The sequence below is a fragment of the Canis lupus genome, chromosome 1, assembly GCF_003254725.2.
Source record: "Canis lupus dingo isolate Sandy chromosome 1, ASM325472v2, whole genome shotgun sequence".
Classification (NCBI taxonomy): Eukaryota; Metazoa; Chordata; class Mammalia; order Carnivora; family Canidae; genus Canis; species Canis lupus.
Window position 1 is genome coordinate 80,120,973 of NC_064243.1, and position 15,789 is coordinate 80,136,761.

At 37.6% G+C, this 15,789-nt stretch overlaps 1 long non-coding RNA gene across 1 annotated transcript in view; it reads right to left on the minus strand.

Annotated features, from left to right (window-relative positions):
* Window positions 1–13,831, minus strand: part of LOC112644680 (uncharacterized) — a 195,305-nt gene extending 181,474 nt beyond the window's left edge. Inside the window, exons 1-2 of the long non-coding RNA XR_003126638.3 lie at window positions 13,577–13,831; window positions 9,384–9,584 (exon numbers count right to left, since the gene is read on the minus strand). This is a non-coding gene — a long non-coding RNA (uncharacterized LOC112644680). The remainder of the gene's footprint in view (window positions 1–9,383; window positions 9,585–13,576) is intronic.
* Window positions 13,832–15,789: the final 1,958 nt, after the last annotated feature.

Here is a 15,789-nt window from a genome sequence, read left to right on the forward strand (position 1 = left end):
CTTTTATATGTTAGCAAGGAAGACATCCTTACATGTAGATAAATGTATTTCTGGCTTATCATTTTTTTCAATGGAATATTCTATGAAACAATTCATTTAAATAATCTTTTTTGGACAAAGAATAAATATACGGTATTTCTTTTAAAGAATGTTCTTTTTTTAAAATTTATTTATTTGCAGAAACATAGGCAGAGGGAGAAGCAGGCTCCCTGTGAGGGAGCTCGACGTGGGACTCGATCCCAGGGCCCCAGGATCACAACCTGAGCCAAAGGCAGATGCTCAACCACTGAGCCACCCATGCATCCCATATAGTATTTCTTTAAAATAAATTCCTGAGAGTAGAATTTCAAGGTTGGAGGTAGGCACATTTAAAGTTTCACATAACTTTGTGAGACGCCCTTCTAAAAATGTGAGTGGCATCAATCTCTATAATCTTTGCCTATCTGATAGATAATTGTGTCTTATGGTTGTCAAATGCCTTTATATCATATCTTAACTTTAAATGTTTATAGAAGCTGTTTGTGTGTGTGTGCACCATCAATACTAATTTAAATAAAATTGTGTTCAGTGATTCCTGTCCCTTATGTATTTTCTTATTAATAATCTACTCTATTCAGGAAACTAGTAACCTAGAAGAGAAAACCACAGATGTGGCTTAGTCCAAGATTCTTTGAAATGAAAATTTTGATTATTAAGCTCTGATATCATCCTGGGCACCCTACTTCTCTGTACTTACTGTTTGAGTTTTCCTCATGAGCCTCTCTCCATGCCCACTTGTGACTCTACCCCCCAGAGGTGCCCCCTGAGCTCTCGTGTCCTCACTTTGTACTACACGCCCTCCTGGGTCATCACACTATCTTCACATTGATGATGCCTGCATCTCTCTCTCACCCACATCTGAGCAGTTCTCCTTGACTGTGCATGGCTATCTCTCTTAGCTAGCACCAATATTCTATTTTAACACTGTGCAAATGTTTATCAAGATTTAGCTCCATTATCATATATTCTGTGAAGGCCTGCCTGAGAGTCTGGCAGTGCTAAGGCTCTGTCTTCTTTGACCCCACTCTGCACAGTCTGTGTCTCCACTGCTGCCCGACCCTAGGGTATGATTGCGTATTAGTGTGTCCTTTTGGGTCACGTGCCCCCTTCTTATGCACAGAGCTTATGCTCCCATCTGTTTTCTCAAGCATCAACATTGAACCTGGCATATGGTAAATAATCAGAACCACTGATGAATGTTTCCACAAATGAAACTATAAACTACTTGCTGGTCCTCTTCACCCTAAGTTAGGAAAAACTGAGACCAAACAAACAAATTAAAAACAAACAAACAAGAGAAAGAGAGAACAAAATCTCTGAGTAAAAACATGTTAGAGGGTTATATTATTTACTAACTTACTATATTCCTTAATGAAAGTGCTTAATTTCCAATAAAGAAAATAAATGAAGACAGTGTTCTCATAGAGTAGAAGAAAAACAAAATTTTCTGCCTACAGCAGCCCATAGCTAATACCAAGTAAAAATCATGCATTTTTCTCTCTTGTTTTTTCCCCAATCACCAACCATTATTTAAAATTCTGTGCCCATCACTCAAAGAAACAGAGACAGTTGTTCATTCTGAGTTAGGCTTTTGCTTATCTGACCAGCAGGGTCAGGATAATAAATCACTCAACCCCTACGGAATAACAAAACACTTACTGGATTTGTGCAGTTACCAGGGGAAAAAAATAAAGAGGAAAACTTTCAGGATTCAATTCATTTTCAAATACTGCATAGTACTTAAGAAAAGACTGCATGAAGATCATATGTAGCTGGAGCAGATGGAAGGAAAAAAATTAGAGAAGTGGCATTTCCATTGGAGAAAAAGATACGATAACTAAGCTCTGCTTCAAAGGGCCCTTCTCAATATAAGAAGAAAAGACCAAAAGAAAAAAAAAAAAAAATCAAGGTGATGTTCCTGAATCAATTACAATTCCTTATCTGAGAGGTAAGAATTGTTTTACTGTATATTCATCACACAGAACAATGTACATTGTAATACTGCTTAAAAGTGAGATATAAATTGCCGATGAAACTTTTTAAAAAAGATTTTATTTATGTATTCATGAGAGACACAGAGAGAGAGGCAGAGACACTGGCAGAGGGAGAAGCAGGCTCCATGCAGGGAGCGGGCTGCAGGACTCGATCCCAGGATCCCGGGATCACACCCTGAGCCGAAGGCGGGTGCTCAACCCCTGAGCCACCCAGGTATCTTTAAATTGTCCATGAAACTTACAAAAACAGGTATACTTCCATGAAAGCTTCTATTCCAAATCAGAGCAAAATAATTTCCTTGCCCTACTCTGGCCTTGTGTATCATTTAAGCAAAATAACTCAACGATTCTGTGTCTCAGCTAGCCTGCCTGAGGAAACCTACTCTTGTCTCCACTTCACCCCAAGAAATAATGAGAATATCTGACTCCAAAATACTCTAATCTTTAAAAGTGGTTATACACAAGATACAAATTTATATTAGAGCTAGAAAACATATGTGAATCTCTTAGCATTGTGCCTGGCACATCAGAGTTATTTAACAAGTGTTATTTACATCCTTTTTCTTTCCCAGATAAAATTAAACATTTTTTCGTGTTCAATAAATTAGAATAAAATTGAGATTTTTAAAAAAATTTTTCTAAAGACATGATATCATTCTTCCCTTTCCTTTTGCCCTTTTGTAATCTAGATCTGTGAACAGAGTCCTATGTGACACTCAATGTTACAAAGTCTTGATATGTGTATACAGGAGGTCTGGAGATTAGAAGTCTAATACAGAGTAGATTTTAAGATGATGTTAGAAATTCTGTCCCTCTGAGCAGCAACTTCTGATGGAAGCCCCAGAATTACCATACTTGGTAAGACTTTGGTCTAGGTAGGCTGCAGTTTTGCCTCAGCTGATCTGACATCCAAGCATATGACAACATTTTTGCTTCTTTTACAAGATTTCCTGGAGTTTGCACTCGCTTCATGATCTTGGCAGAGATTTTGCTGCTGAAATAACATACAGAGTCCTCACCAAAACGGTGTGCTGCTGAAATGCCAGAAAACTGCTAGCGTGGGCAAAATCTGCGAGTGACAGTCACCACCTCCTACCTGGCCAACCTCGCCTCTCCATAGTTCCATAAAGTTTTTATGGAGGGGAGGTTACTTTTCCCCCTAAAATAAAAACAGCTCTAGTATTCCCTGATTCTTTCTGAACGTCTATCTCTGAGCAGGCTCTGTAACTGACCTTGCTCAAAAATGGGCTTAAGATCCTTAGAGAATATTCCATACAAATAAAAAACCCTGAATGTAACTTACTTCCATGTCTTCAATGTTAAAATTAAAATATACCCCATCCCCAGTACTAATTTTAACCAAGTGCTTTCAGTCTTTAAAAATCCATGACCAAAAGGTTTTCCTATTTGGCCAACATCAATTTCTTATTAGAATAGGAAGTTGAGCCATTTTTTTAATCTTTTTTTATTATCATCAATATCTGAATACCTGACTCACACTTAATACACTCAAGGCTTAACAAGGCCATATTCTCTCCAAAGACATCGAACTCATGCTTTCACCGATGGATATTTAGTAATATCTCTCTATGTGCTTTCTATGTGTGCCATGTGCTATACTTAACACTGGAAATCCAGCCATGGAAAGGACAGTGCCTGCTTTTCAGAGCACTTCCATTCTAGTGAGTAGAAATAGATGATAAATGCCTAGGTATGTAACATGCTAGACAGTGGATACTGAGATCAAGAATTAGGTTCAAACAGGATAAAGCAGTGGAGTGGTGGTTATTATTCCAGATGGGGCCAGGGAAAGTGGTATGTGAGCAGATTCCTAAAGGGAATAAGGAAGCAAAACTTGCAGATACCTGGAAGAGAGCATTCCAAGAAGAGATTCTTCAGTAGAAACATACTTAGCTTACTTATGGAAAGCAAGGAGGCCAGGTGGCTAATGTATAGCAACAGAGGAGCAAGTGACAGGGAGTGAGATCTGAGCAATGCTTGGAGCTAGGACACACAGAGCCAGTTAGGCCATGACAGTGACTGCAAGAAACTCTGAGTGAGTTAAGAAGGCAATAGAGGGGTTAAGGAAGAAGAGTCAGATGATGTGACTTTTATTATAAGGTCTAAAATGCAGGATATGAAAAAAACAAGGACTCAAAGATGACCCCAAAGTCCTTGGTATGAGTCATGGATAGAACAGAGTTTCCATTTACCAAGAAGTGGAGTAGGTTGTGATTAGGGCAAGAAGGGGGTGAATCATGAGTTCAGGTTTGAGTATGTTACATACAAAAGAGGTTTCCTGGCTGAAAAGGTAAACTGAATGTCATTAGTTGACTATGGAATGTATCATAATCCACCTTTCAGCCAACTATTTCTGCAATGATGCTGTGTTAAAAAAAAAACAACTCAAAATTAGGTGGCCTACAACAATAAGCAGTTATTTTCCTAGCTTACAGGTCTGTAAGTTGGCAGCAATGACTCTACCTCAGGCTGCAGTGTGGCTGGCTTGGTTCTCAGCCTTGGGTCAGGTTTAGCTCTGATCCATGCTGAAGGAGCAGCAGAAAGCTGGCCATGTGCCCTCACCAAGATGGTCACACAAACCAGTGAGAGCCAGAGGAAGTATACAATGCCTTTGAAGGCTTTGTCTCAGAACCTGGGTACACTGGCACTTCTGCTCATATTCTAAAGGCCAAGTCACCCGGTGAAACCCAGTATCAATGGGGCAGAGTAAGACACTTGACATATAGTCGCAGGAAAGGCAAAATCACATGGCAAAGAAAATGTGTATTTCTAACACAGGGAAGGCCTGATGAATCAGAACAGGCATCCAACCTACTGTTCTACTCACTGTAGTCTTAGCTACAGCTACAACTCATGACAAAAGTCTGCTCCCAGATCCTCTCATCTTTTAACCCAGTGAGTTTCTTCAAGTATCATTTTTTTCTTTTTTCTTTCTTTTCTTTTTTTCTTCTTTTTATTTTTTTTAAGGGAGAGAGAGAGGCACAGGGGAGAGGGATGGGAAGGGTGAATCTTGAGCAGACTCCACACCCACTGCAGAGCCCAAAGTGAGGCTCAGTCTCACAACTCTGAGATCATGTCCTGAGCTGAAATCAAGAGTTGGACGCATACCAACTAAGCCACCCAGGTGCCCCTCAAATACCTATGTTTGAAAGCCATTTGCAAATGTATTTGAGTTAATTATGCTTGGATTTTTTTTCACTACAGGAAAAATAGGTTGGTTTTTTTCTAATAACATGTTATACATCATACTTCAAATGCCATTGCTTTAAAAAAAAAAAAGGTCTTCATCAGTGCTGCTCAAACTATTTGTGGGGGAGGACTTTTTTTTTATTTCGACAAGGCATAAACCTATAATTTTATAAAACACAATAAAATTAATTGCTAAGACTGGCTATTTTTTTAAAAAGCAAAAATATATAAAATTCAAGTCCATGTTTTTTAGGAAAGTACTTGGTCACACTGCTATAAAAGTTTCTAAATACTCTCAATTTCTGTACTTATCTTGCCAAAGATAACAGTTCGAGAATGGCTTCAGCCTGTGGACTACACTTTGAAAAGCACTGTACTAAATGATTCTACCGTAACCAGATCCCTTTACCCAAAATCTTAGTATCACTGAGTAACAGCAGTTGGAACAGAAAACTAAGTTGCCAAGGATTTAAAATTGAAATTCACTTCTACCCAAGTTTACTAAACTATTAATTCAATTTGCCAGGTTCTTATGGTCCCTAGGATCCCATGCTTTACTTATTAAGTAAAAAGAAAAAAGGGGAGGGGGAGGGGGGGGTTTTGTCAAATAGCCATACCCTGCTTTATGATTTTTACTCTGTTTTTCTTGATTCTTATGGCAATGCCTTTCAGATTTTCCACCCATGCTGTACACACACAAATTACTAAAATCTCCTGGCCACATCCTGAGGCTACCTTAATTGACTGTTATCAAGCTGTGCTTTTTAAATGTTCCAGCATTTGATCTTTTTAAAATACTTCTGAGATTTAACTGATGTCAAACTGTCTGGGCTAATTTCCTGCTATGTCTTTAGATCCTTTTTTAAAAATAATTGGGTGTTGAATTAGGGGATTTTTTTTTCTTTCTTCCTCAAGGGATCACTGCTAAATTTAGTTAAGCTCTGACCAACAACAAAAAAATTTCCATTCTGTCCTACTCATTTCCTATACTTGGATTTACTGTCTCTTGATTCATAAGCTACCCTAGAGTCCAGGAAAAATTAAGCCATGCTTACTTAGCCCTAGTGAAGGGGCTTTTTGGACATGGAAGAATCTAGATGATCTAGACACCAGATTTGAGAAAAGGATCTGCTGAATCTTGTCTGCACAAAAAAACCAGCATCCAAGAGTCCTTTGTGTGGTGAAAGAGGAAAACCAAAGAGTGAAAAGATCAATACTAATGCTGAAACAATGACTTCCTTCCAGAAATGTCCTCAGCATAACATGCACCATGCATGTCTAAGACCCATAACTGGCCACAAGCCTTCTGCACCATTCACAGTTCTGAGGAGGCACTCAAGAAATATTCAAGAGTAGAGGCATAGCTCCCAGTTGCCCTAACCTTCATTTTAGTTTTCATAGTTGCCAATTTAAAGCAAAATAAAGGGATACCTGAGTGGCTCAGTTGTTAAGTGTCTGCCTTCTGCTCAGGCTATGGTCCCAGGGTCCTTTCCTCCCAGCTCGTGCTCTCTCAAATAAATAAAAACAATCTTAAAAAAAAAATAAAGCAAAATAAAATTCCTAACTGCTGAATCTTCCTATTCTCTTTTGAAAACTCTTTTTTTTCTGAATGGTAATGAACAGCCTAACAACTCCTCCAGAACAAGAAATTTATTTGGGGCCTTATCTACATAATGCTGACAAATCGATGGATTATTCGATCAAAGCTATTGAAGAAAAAATAAAATCAGTCTACAGTTGAGCTTAATTGTTCAATCAATTTAGACAAAAGAGTTGATCCTGTGGACAAGTGAGACACAATTTTCAAGACGACATTGAATTCATGTTTTATCTCCCAGAGAGCTTTGCATTAATAAGAACTCAGGTAAATGGGCAAACAAATTATTAAAAGTCATTTGTATGTTTTTTAAAGTGGGGTTTAAAATATTTACCCAAATAGTGTACTCATTGTGGAATTTATGGTAAGAAAATATTTAGGTGTTTTGTAGAATCAAAATGCTAAGTAGCTATGTTTTGTTCTCAGCTTTATTTGGAATGATTATTACAAATGCCAAATCTTAGCTTAATCAAATTTACTCCAGAGGGAATATTCTACCTCCCCTCCTCACTCACCCTTGTTCACGATTTTGTAGCTCCTACTCACCAGAAGACACGATGAAGCTATATAAGCTCCTCACACTTTAGATGAACCAAGAAGCTCGGTTTATGAACTCTACTCAATGAGGCTTTGTGCTAGATACAGAGAAATTCAGAAGAACTGATAGACCATTTTTTAAAGTATAATTTTATATCCAGCCTATATTTGTATCTAATATTATGTAAAAGGCAGACTACAAAATATAAAAATAATAATCAAAGTGTGTTGTGATGGTACTATATATTTACATATGTATTTATATAAATTGAGATTTCTATTACTAGAACATATATTAACAATAGCTCTCAAGAAAAGATCCCAATAAATCCAAGAATGTTATTTTATTAGTCTGCTCAGGCTGTCATACAAAAATGCTACAGACTGGGTGGCTTACACATCATAAGTGTATTTTCTCACATTTTTGGAGACTAGAAATCCAAGATCAAGGTACAGTCAGGGTTGGTTTCTATTGATACCTGCCTTCTAGCTTACAGATAGCCACTTTTTCTCTTTGTCCTCATCTGGCCTCTTCTATGTCTGAAAAAATAGATCTGTGGTGTTTCTTCCTCTTCTTATAAGAGTACCAGTCCCACCAGATAAGCCTCCCCCACCCCTGATCTTATTCAATTTAAATTACCTCCCGAAGGGCCCTATCTCTGTGAACAGTTACATTGAGGGTTAGGGCTTCAACATATGAATTTGGAGGAGCAGGGTTGCACAATTCAGTCCATAACATTTATAAATCATAAAATAAGCATCTAAAAATAATGGGAGTCTTCCTTTAATAAATGATATTAAGAAAACTATGCTTTACTCCACAACAAATTCTAAGCAGCTTAAAGTTAAATCACAAGAAAGGAAAAGTATTTATCATAACAAGGATTAAAATAAAAGGATAAATTAAAAAAGAAAAGATCAAAATAGGTAAGATTAAGAAAATTAAAAGACTTGTGTACAAAAAAAAAAAAAAAAAAAACAGTTAACAATATTTAAGTAAAAGGGAAAGGAAGAGGGGTACCTGGGGGGGATTCAGTCAATTAAGTGTCTGACTTCCACTCAGGTCATGATCCTAGGATTCTAGGATGGAGTCAAGCATTTGGAGGAGTTGTCCCTGCTCATCAGGGAGTCTGCTTCTCCCTCTTCCTCTGCCCCTCTCCCCTCCTCCTCTCTCTCAAATAAATAAAATCTTAAAAAAGAGAGAGAGCAAGAACCAATGGAAAAGACACAGATAGGAAAAGAGATAGTAAGAGGATATATACTTATATGTTATATACTTATATATAATATACATAAGGTACCTATAAAATGTTTGAGTACTGCTAAGATTTCATTAGAGAAAGGCATAATACAGGAAATACAGGAAATGCAAAAATTTATCCTATTTATCAAAATATGTGAAAATTAAAGCAATAGTGAGTAATACTTTACATCTAATAACCAACTCATAAAAAAAAAAAAATCTAACCCTGATGCCAATGCAGGAAACATATCTAAAGCACTGCTAGAGACTACACAAATTACCAAATATTTTAAGAAAGCATTTGGAAAATACATATCAGAAACATTAAAAATATTTCCCCTCTAGTTGAATACAATAATCCATTCTTTGAAACACACTGCTATTAAAAACATCAAATATCGTATATATAATAATATATAAGGAATATACATACATAACGATACTCCTTACCTCTGAAGCAGATACTGTTGGCTACCTTCCTGACCACTGTGATGGTTAATTTTATGTATCAACTTGTCTGGGCCATAGGGTGCCCAGGTCTTTGGTCAACATTATTCTAATGGTTTCTACAAGGGTGTGTCTTGGGATAAGATTAACATTTACATTGGTAGATTGAGTAAGTAGGTTACCCTCCATAATGTGGGTGGGCCTTGTCTAATCAATTGAAAGCCTTAATAAAACAGAAAGGCTGACCTTGTCGCTAGTAAGAGGGAATCCTCCTACCTGATGGCCTTTATACTAGAACATCAGCTTTCATCCTTACCTTCAGACTTGACTGAAAAGTCAGCTCTTCCTGGGTTTCAAGCCTGCCAGTCTTCAGAACAGTATTACACCACTGTCTCTCCTGATTCTTAGGCCTTTAGTTCTTCGAACTAAACCATTAGCTCTCCTGAGTCTCCAGCTTGCTGACTCACCCTGCAGACCTTGAGACTTGTCCACATCCACAGTCAAGTGAGCCAGTTCTCTATAATAAATGATATCAATAATAACATAGATGTATACCCCCCACTGATTCTGTTTCTATAGAGAACCTTGACTGATATACTACCATTTCCAATTCTTTGCCAGATGACATCTACTGTGATCTGGAGGGTAGAAGAGAGTAATTATCAATCATGATAATTCTGTCCTTTGCAGAGCTAAGTCTTGTTTGGACATATCACCTGATGCTGCCTACTAAAATCTAAAGTGGAGTCCCCTATAAGCTCCTAGGCAAGGTGTTCTTTCTGAAAAAGAGAGTCATAAAGAAACTGGCCCTTTTTCTACCACCCTATTCCATCTGACGTGGAGGTTGGCCTGTGGTGATGTGATGTTTGAAGCAGCTGCAGTCACCTTGTAAGCATGAGGAAAAGCTCACAAGAAATCAAAAAGAAGCTGACTCTGATCCCAAGCATTGCTGTGTAGCCAAACAGACGTTGGTTTATGTAAATAGCAAATAATCGTTATGGTTTAAGCCATGGTTAATGAGGCTTTCTCTTAATTTTAGATACAAATATCCTAAACTGTATCATTTACCTTTCTATTTACTCATTTATAATGGCTAAAAATATATGGTAATTACCTAAATCACTGGAGAACAGTAAAGCAAACTCTCATATGTCAACTCAGTGGGAGCTTATCCAGGCATAAAGGATGAACACTATAACCATGCAACAACATGGTAAAATGTGTCTCAAGTAAAGGATGATGTTTACAAAATACAGCTAAATCTTGCTTAATAAAAATAAAATAAATTACAGATACATATGCAAACATAACGTCAAATGTAAAAACACAATTGCATGGTGTTATGGATTGTATACCATTTAAATTCACTATGTTCAAATACACAAATGTATTGAATAGAGATTCCTAAACTATAAAAAGCATAACAGCATGATTTGGAAACATAGCAAATTCATATTAAGAGTTGTCTCCCTGGAGAGTGCAAAGGGACTGGATCAGAGGTCAGAAACAATTATTTATTGTTATTTCTTTTAAAATGAACCCAGTACCTGGGTGGCTCAGGCAGTTAAACATCTGCCTTTGGCTCAGGTCATGATCTCTGGGTCCTGTGCTCCAGCCTCTCATCAGGCTTCCTGCTCAGCAAGGAGTCTGCTTCTCTCTTTCTGTCTCTCTCTCTCTCTCTCTCACTGCCCCTCCCTACCACTCACTCTCTCTCAATAAATAAATAAAATCTTTTTTAAAAAAAGAAGATATTTTAAACAAACATCATGAGTACTAAAATTTCATCATTTTAAATAGCAGATGTGTATTTTTATTTTGTCATTTTCTCCGTTAAATTTTAAGTAAATACAGTGCATATAAACATAAATAGCTTTTAACAATATTGCAATGGAAAAATTAATGTTTACTTTTTATTTCCTAATATTAAAAAATTTTTACTACAAGCTAATATTTGTAAAGTTTTATCGAAGACTTGGACAAGCCTCATAACTAAAAAGGCACTGAGCTAACTGTGAAGTAATTTATTCTCAGGTCTTATCTGCCATTAACTTGTGGTACTGAAGGGGAGGAGAGTTTCCAAAGTCAGGAGAAGAAATTGGTGTTTGCTCAAAAAGAAAGCATCAACTGGACTCTATCCCTAATAATCTCATTAAAATAGTTCCAAGATGTAATACTGTTGGAAATGCTCCTTCTATTACTTCCTGGGGGGGGGGGTCCCAGGGTTCTATAAAGATACTGAAAAGAGGGGATCCCTAGGTGGCTCAGCTGTTTGGCACCTGCCTTTGGCCCGGGGTGCGATCCTGGGGTCCCGGGATGGAGTCCCACATCGGGATCCCAGCGTGGAGCCTGCTTCTCCCTCTGCCTGTGTCTCTGCCTCTCTGCATCTCTCTATGTCTCTCATGAATAAATAAATGAAAAAAATCTTTAAAAAAAAAGATACTGAAAATAACTACAAAAAAGAAACTCAAAGATCATGTTTCCAAGAACATTCCAAACCCATCTGACCATCGCATAATTTTTGGAGGGAGACCTGCTACCTGAAGACACTTTTGGAAATCACTGCACTTTAATATTTGTATGAGCCTCCACTTATGATCACAAGCACTATGCTTCTGTGGAAAATACAATCCTTAAAAAAACAATAACTGTACTATAAATAATTTATGTTAATAATTGCTCTCTGTCATATACTGAGGTCTCTAAAAAACCAAATTGCCCAAATAACTGTACTTCTGAATCTGGGGAAATTTAGGATAAACTTTTATCAGTATAAAGCTCCCCATATGTTGCTACCTTTTTCTAAGAACACCAGCCTCTTATTGTTGGTAAAATTATAAAGAACCCAGAGATGAATTTCTATCCACTATACCAATAGAGAGGTTTGGGATAGGAACTAAATGTGGAACTAGAGGTAGACAGCAGCTTCTCAGTTGAGGTTGATACAGAATTTAGACTTTAGAGCACCTCTTCCATGGTTAAATAACAATGTCCTTTTGGCTCTTTCATTTACTGTCAGGTTTATATTTAAAACTTATATAGGGAGCATCCACATCCTGCACATGATGAATCAATGTAGACTTTAGCTTTGCCTTGCACGAGTGGCCAACCAATACATTTTGCTCTTCATTCCTAGGGAGAGTCTCCAGTCGCTAACTTTATTACAACACTTTATTGAAAATGTGTAATTTCAGTTCCAAGTTTCAAATTGTGTTTTATGAGTGAGAATTATTTGCTGTTCCCTAGAAAGTGATTTGAAGCCGGAGATAATTATAGAATCGTGGAACTATAAAGCGCATCCAGAGGTCACCTAGCCCACATTCTACTCTCAGAACGGACCTATGCCTTAGCTAAGCAAAGCATTCTTCTAGATGTTGTGCCCTCAGAGGAGATGATTATATATTTCCCAGATGTAGTCTAAACCCATGGTTAAAAAACCTGACCAATACTTATGGTCCATCTTCATACTGAGAAGTAGAAAAAGAAACCCTGAAATGGAATTGAAAGAAGACCTCTTACCTGACCCCAATCTCCCCTTCCTACTGATCTAAGGGCTTGAGAGTCCATATTACTGATTCAGCACTTGGACTTGTCTGGACTTTTTGTTCAGGAGTCAAATTTGCTCATCTAAAATTTACTGTATTTTCATTTACTTGCCACTCCAGCTCTCTTCCTATAGCTATCTCTGCTCTGTCGACAAATGTTACCATTTTCTTCATCACCCAAGCTTTAGCTTTTGAGTCATACTGTATTCCCCCCTTTCCCTCCAGCCACACATCCAGTCTGTAATTGTCTTAGGGTGTCTATAACCAGTGTGTCTCCTAGTTACCATTCTTTCCCACTTTTATTGATGCTGCCATGACCTCAGTCCAGCTTCCTATGGCTTCTCATTTGCTCCTCACCTTGTAAAACTTCCTAATTGGTGCTTACATCAGTTGCAGATTGAATTCAGCTGCACATATCACAAGACTGGCCATATATTCAGCATCTGGAGGAGAGAGGAGGGGCTTTCTTTCTTCTTCTCTTCCTCTTTCTTTTCCTCCTCCTCCTCTTCTTCTTTTTCTTTCTTTCTCTCTCTCTTTCTCTCTCTTCCTCCCTCCCTCTTTCTTCCTTCCTTCCTTCCTTCCTTCTCTTTCTTTTTCTCTTTCTCTCTCTCTCTCTCTCTCTCTCTCTCTCTCTCTTTCTTTCTTTCTGGCAGGCTTCATGCCCAGTGTGAAGCCCAGCATGGAGCCTGGCCTGGAGCCCAACACTGGGCTTGAACTCACAACCCTAAGATCTAGGCCTGATCCTGAAATCAAGATGCCCAACTGACTGAGCCACACAGACACCCTACTTTTCTCTCATGTAACAACAGGGCCGATAGTAGGCAGCATGGAAGAGTCTAACAGCTCCATGGTATCATAAGGAGCCCAAGACATTGTTGGCTTTCCACACTTATATTCTTAAGGCCTTCAGCAGTTTAATTGCCTAAAGCTACCTCCCACTCCTAAAGCACATTCTTGGAAGACTCACCTATGACTTCAACTTATATTTCACTGGCCAAAACTAAATAATGCCATCCTTTATTTCAAAGTAATATGTGGTAAACACCGTTGTTTTCTGATTGATCGTTTTTTCCTTTTCATAAGATTGCATCACCATCCCCAACAAAAACCAAAGTCCTGTAACAAAGAAAGGGAATGACTATTAAGTAGTAGATCAGAAAACTCTGCAACAGGATCCTAGTCTCCAGACTTGCCAGAGGTAACATGAACCCCATTGCCAGATCAATCTTTTCACAGCACACCTCTGACTATGTCAAAGCTTGTTGAAACCATTCAATGCTTCTTCCCGTGGCATCCAAAACAAAGTCCAAGTTTCTTGGACTGACAAGCAAAAGTTCTAACAGTCAAGTCCCAAGCTATTTTTCCATTACTCCATACTAGGGAACATACTGAAATTAGACAGAACCACCTGCTGGTACTAGCTCCATCCCTTAAATGCACCTGGGATGCCCCCTCTGCTGCCATTTTTCACATCTTAAAGCCCTCTCCATTAGTCATTGCTCAGCTAAAATCTCACCTCTTCTGGATTTCCTGATCACTTCTCTTCTACTTGCCTCTGATGAACTTCCAATCACAGTAACAGAAACAGAGGAGTTTTATTTCACACCTCCCTGTGCTAAATTCTTTATGTACATTATCAATACTAACATTCCCTGGAAAGAAAGTTTTATTATCCCCATTTTGCAGAAGAGACATCTGAGACTCACCCAAGAAACTTGCTCAAGTTCACACTGGTCAGTAGGCAAATTCAGCACCATGTGAAGGCAAATCTTAGATTCTTCCCACCGCATCAGGCTGACTGCCTTTACCAAGTTTGTGGTCTGATTCTCTACAGTTCCTTTTATTACAAGGAGCATATGAAATTGATCTTCCTAGTCCCTATACCTAGAACGGCATCCCCATCATAAACTGAATGTCCTCTTAAAAATAAAAGACAACTACCTCTAAATATTCATTGGCATATCTTGTAGTTCTGCTTTGAGGACACTTTCATCTTTATATCAACCTTTGTTTAATCTACTTCACTAGGTCTGTATTTTATGCATTGTGAAGTCTCTTCTCAGAAAACAATTATAAGTAGCATTATTTGTTATTAAAAGGAATAGTAGCATGAAGATTTTTTGCTTTTATTGAGAAAATTTCCAAACTTACAGAAAAATAGGGCATAATAATGAATCCTATAAGCTCAATACCCACCCTTAATCATTTTTAACATTCTGAAATATTTGCTACATATAGTATTTTGCTGTTTATTATTTATTTTATAAAGTAAATAATAAACATGATGACATGTCTTCCTTATGTACTTCAGTATGCAGTCCTCAGAAAAAAAAAAGTGAGGATATTTCTCTATAGTCACAATACTATTATCACATCTACCAAAATTCATAAGAATTCTTTCATAAAAATTATACCTTGTTTGTATTGAATTTCTATAGTTTCTTGAAAACAGTGGTTTGATCAAACCAGGGACCAGAGTAGTACCATTTTTTCTTAAATTTGGTTGTTATTCTTCCCCTCATTTTTCATGACAATGGCTTATTGAAGAGATCAGGCCACATGCCCTTTAGAATGCCCCACTTTCTACATACATTTTATTGCTCCCTCCTTTAAACTGTGTGTCCTATAAACCAGAATTTAGGTCTAAAGTCTTCATTCAATTCAGGTTATACATCTGTGGCAAGAATGCATGAATTCAGTCTTTATTAGAAAATGGGCCGAGAAAACCGCAGATCTGCCTCAAGCAAGGTAATATATTGAACAAAATTTCGTTATGTTCGTTCTTCCTCAAGAATCTATGAAGATAACAGTAGGGAACAAGTGGGAATGATGGCAAATGCTTTAATTCAATTAAGGCCCTGCCTTTATCTTTTTGCTGTGTGAACAGAATTTCTGAGAATGTATGTGTGTTTTCCAAGCATTGCACTATACCATAGATCTCAATCTTATCTGCTCTCTTCTCTAACAAGTTGCCTCAAAGAAAATAAAAGGGAAAAAAAGGGAAAGAAAACAAAATTCCCATCAAGTATTATCTTCCCATGTGATCATTTATGACAGCTTGAGAATGAAATTGAGCCCAAACTGCCAACAGCTATATTTTCATAAGTGAAGGCCCCACACTGATTGCCAGTGGTAAAACAGTACAATAATAATAATAAAAAAAAAACCAATGTGAACTGC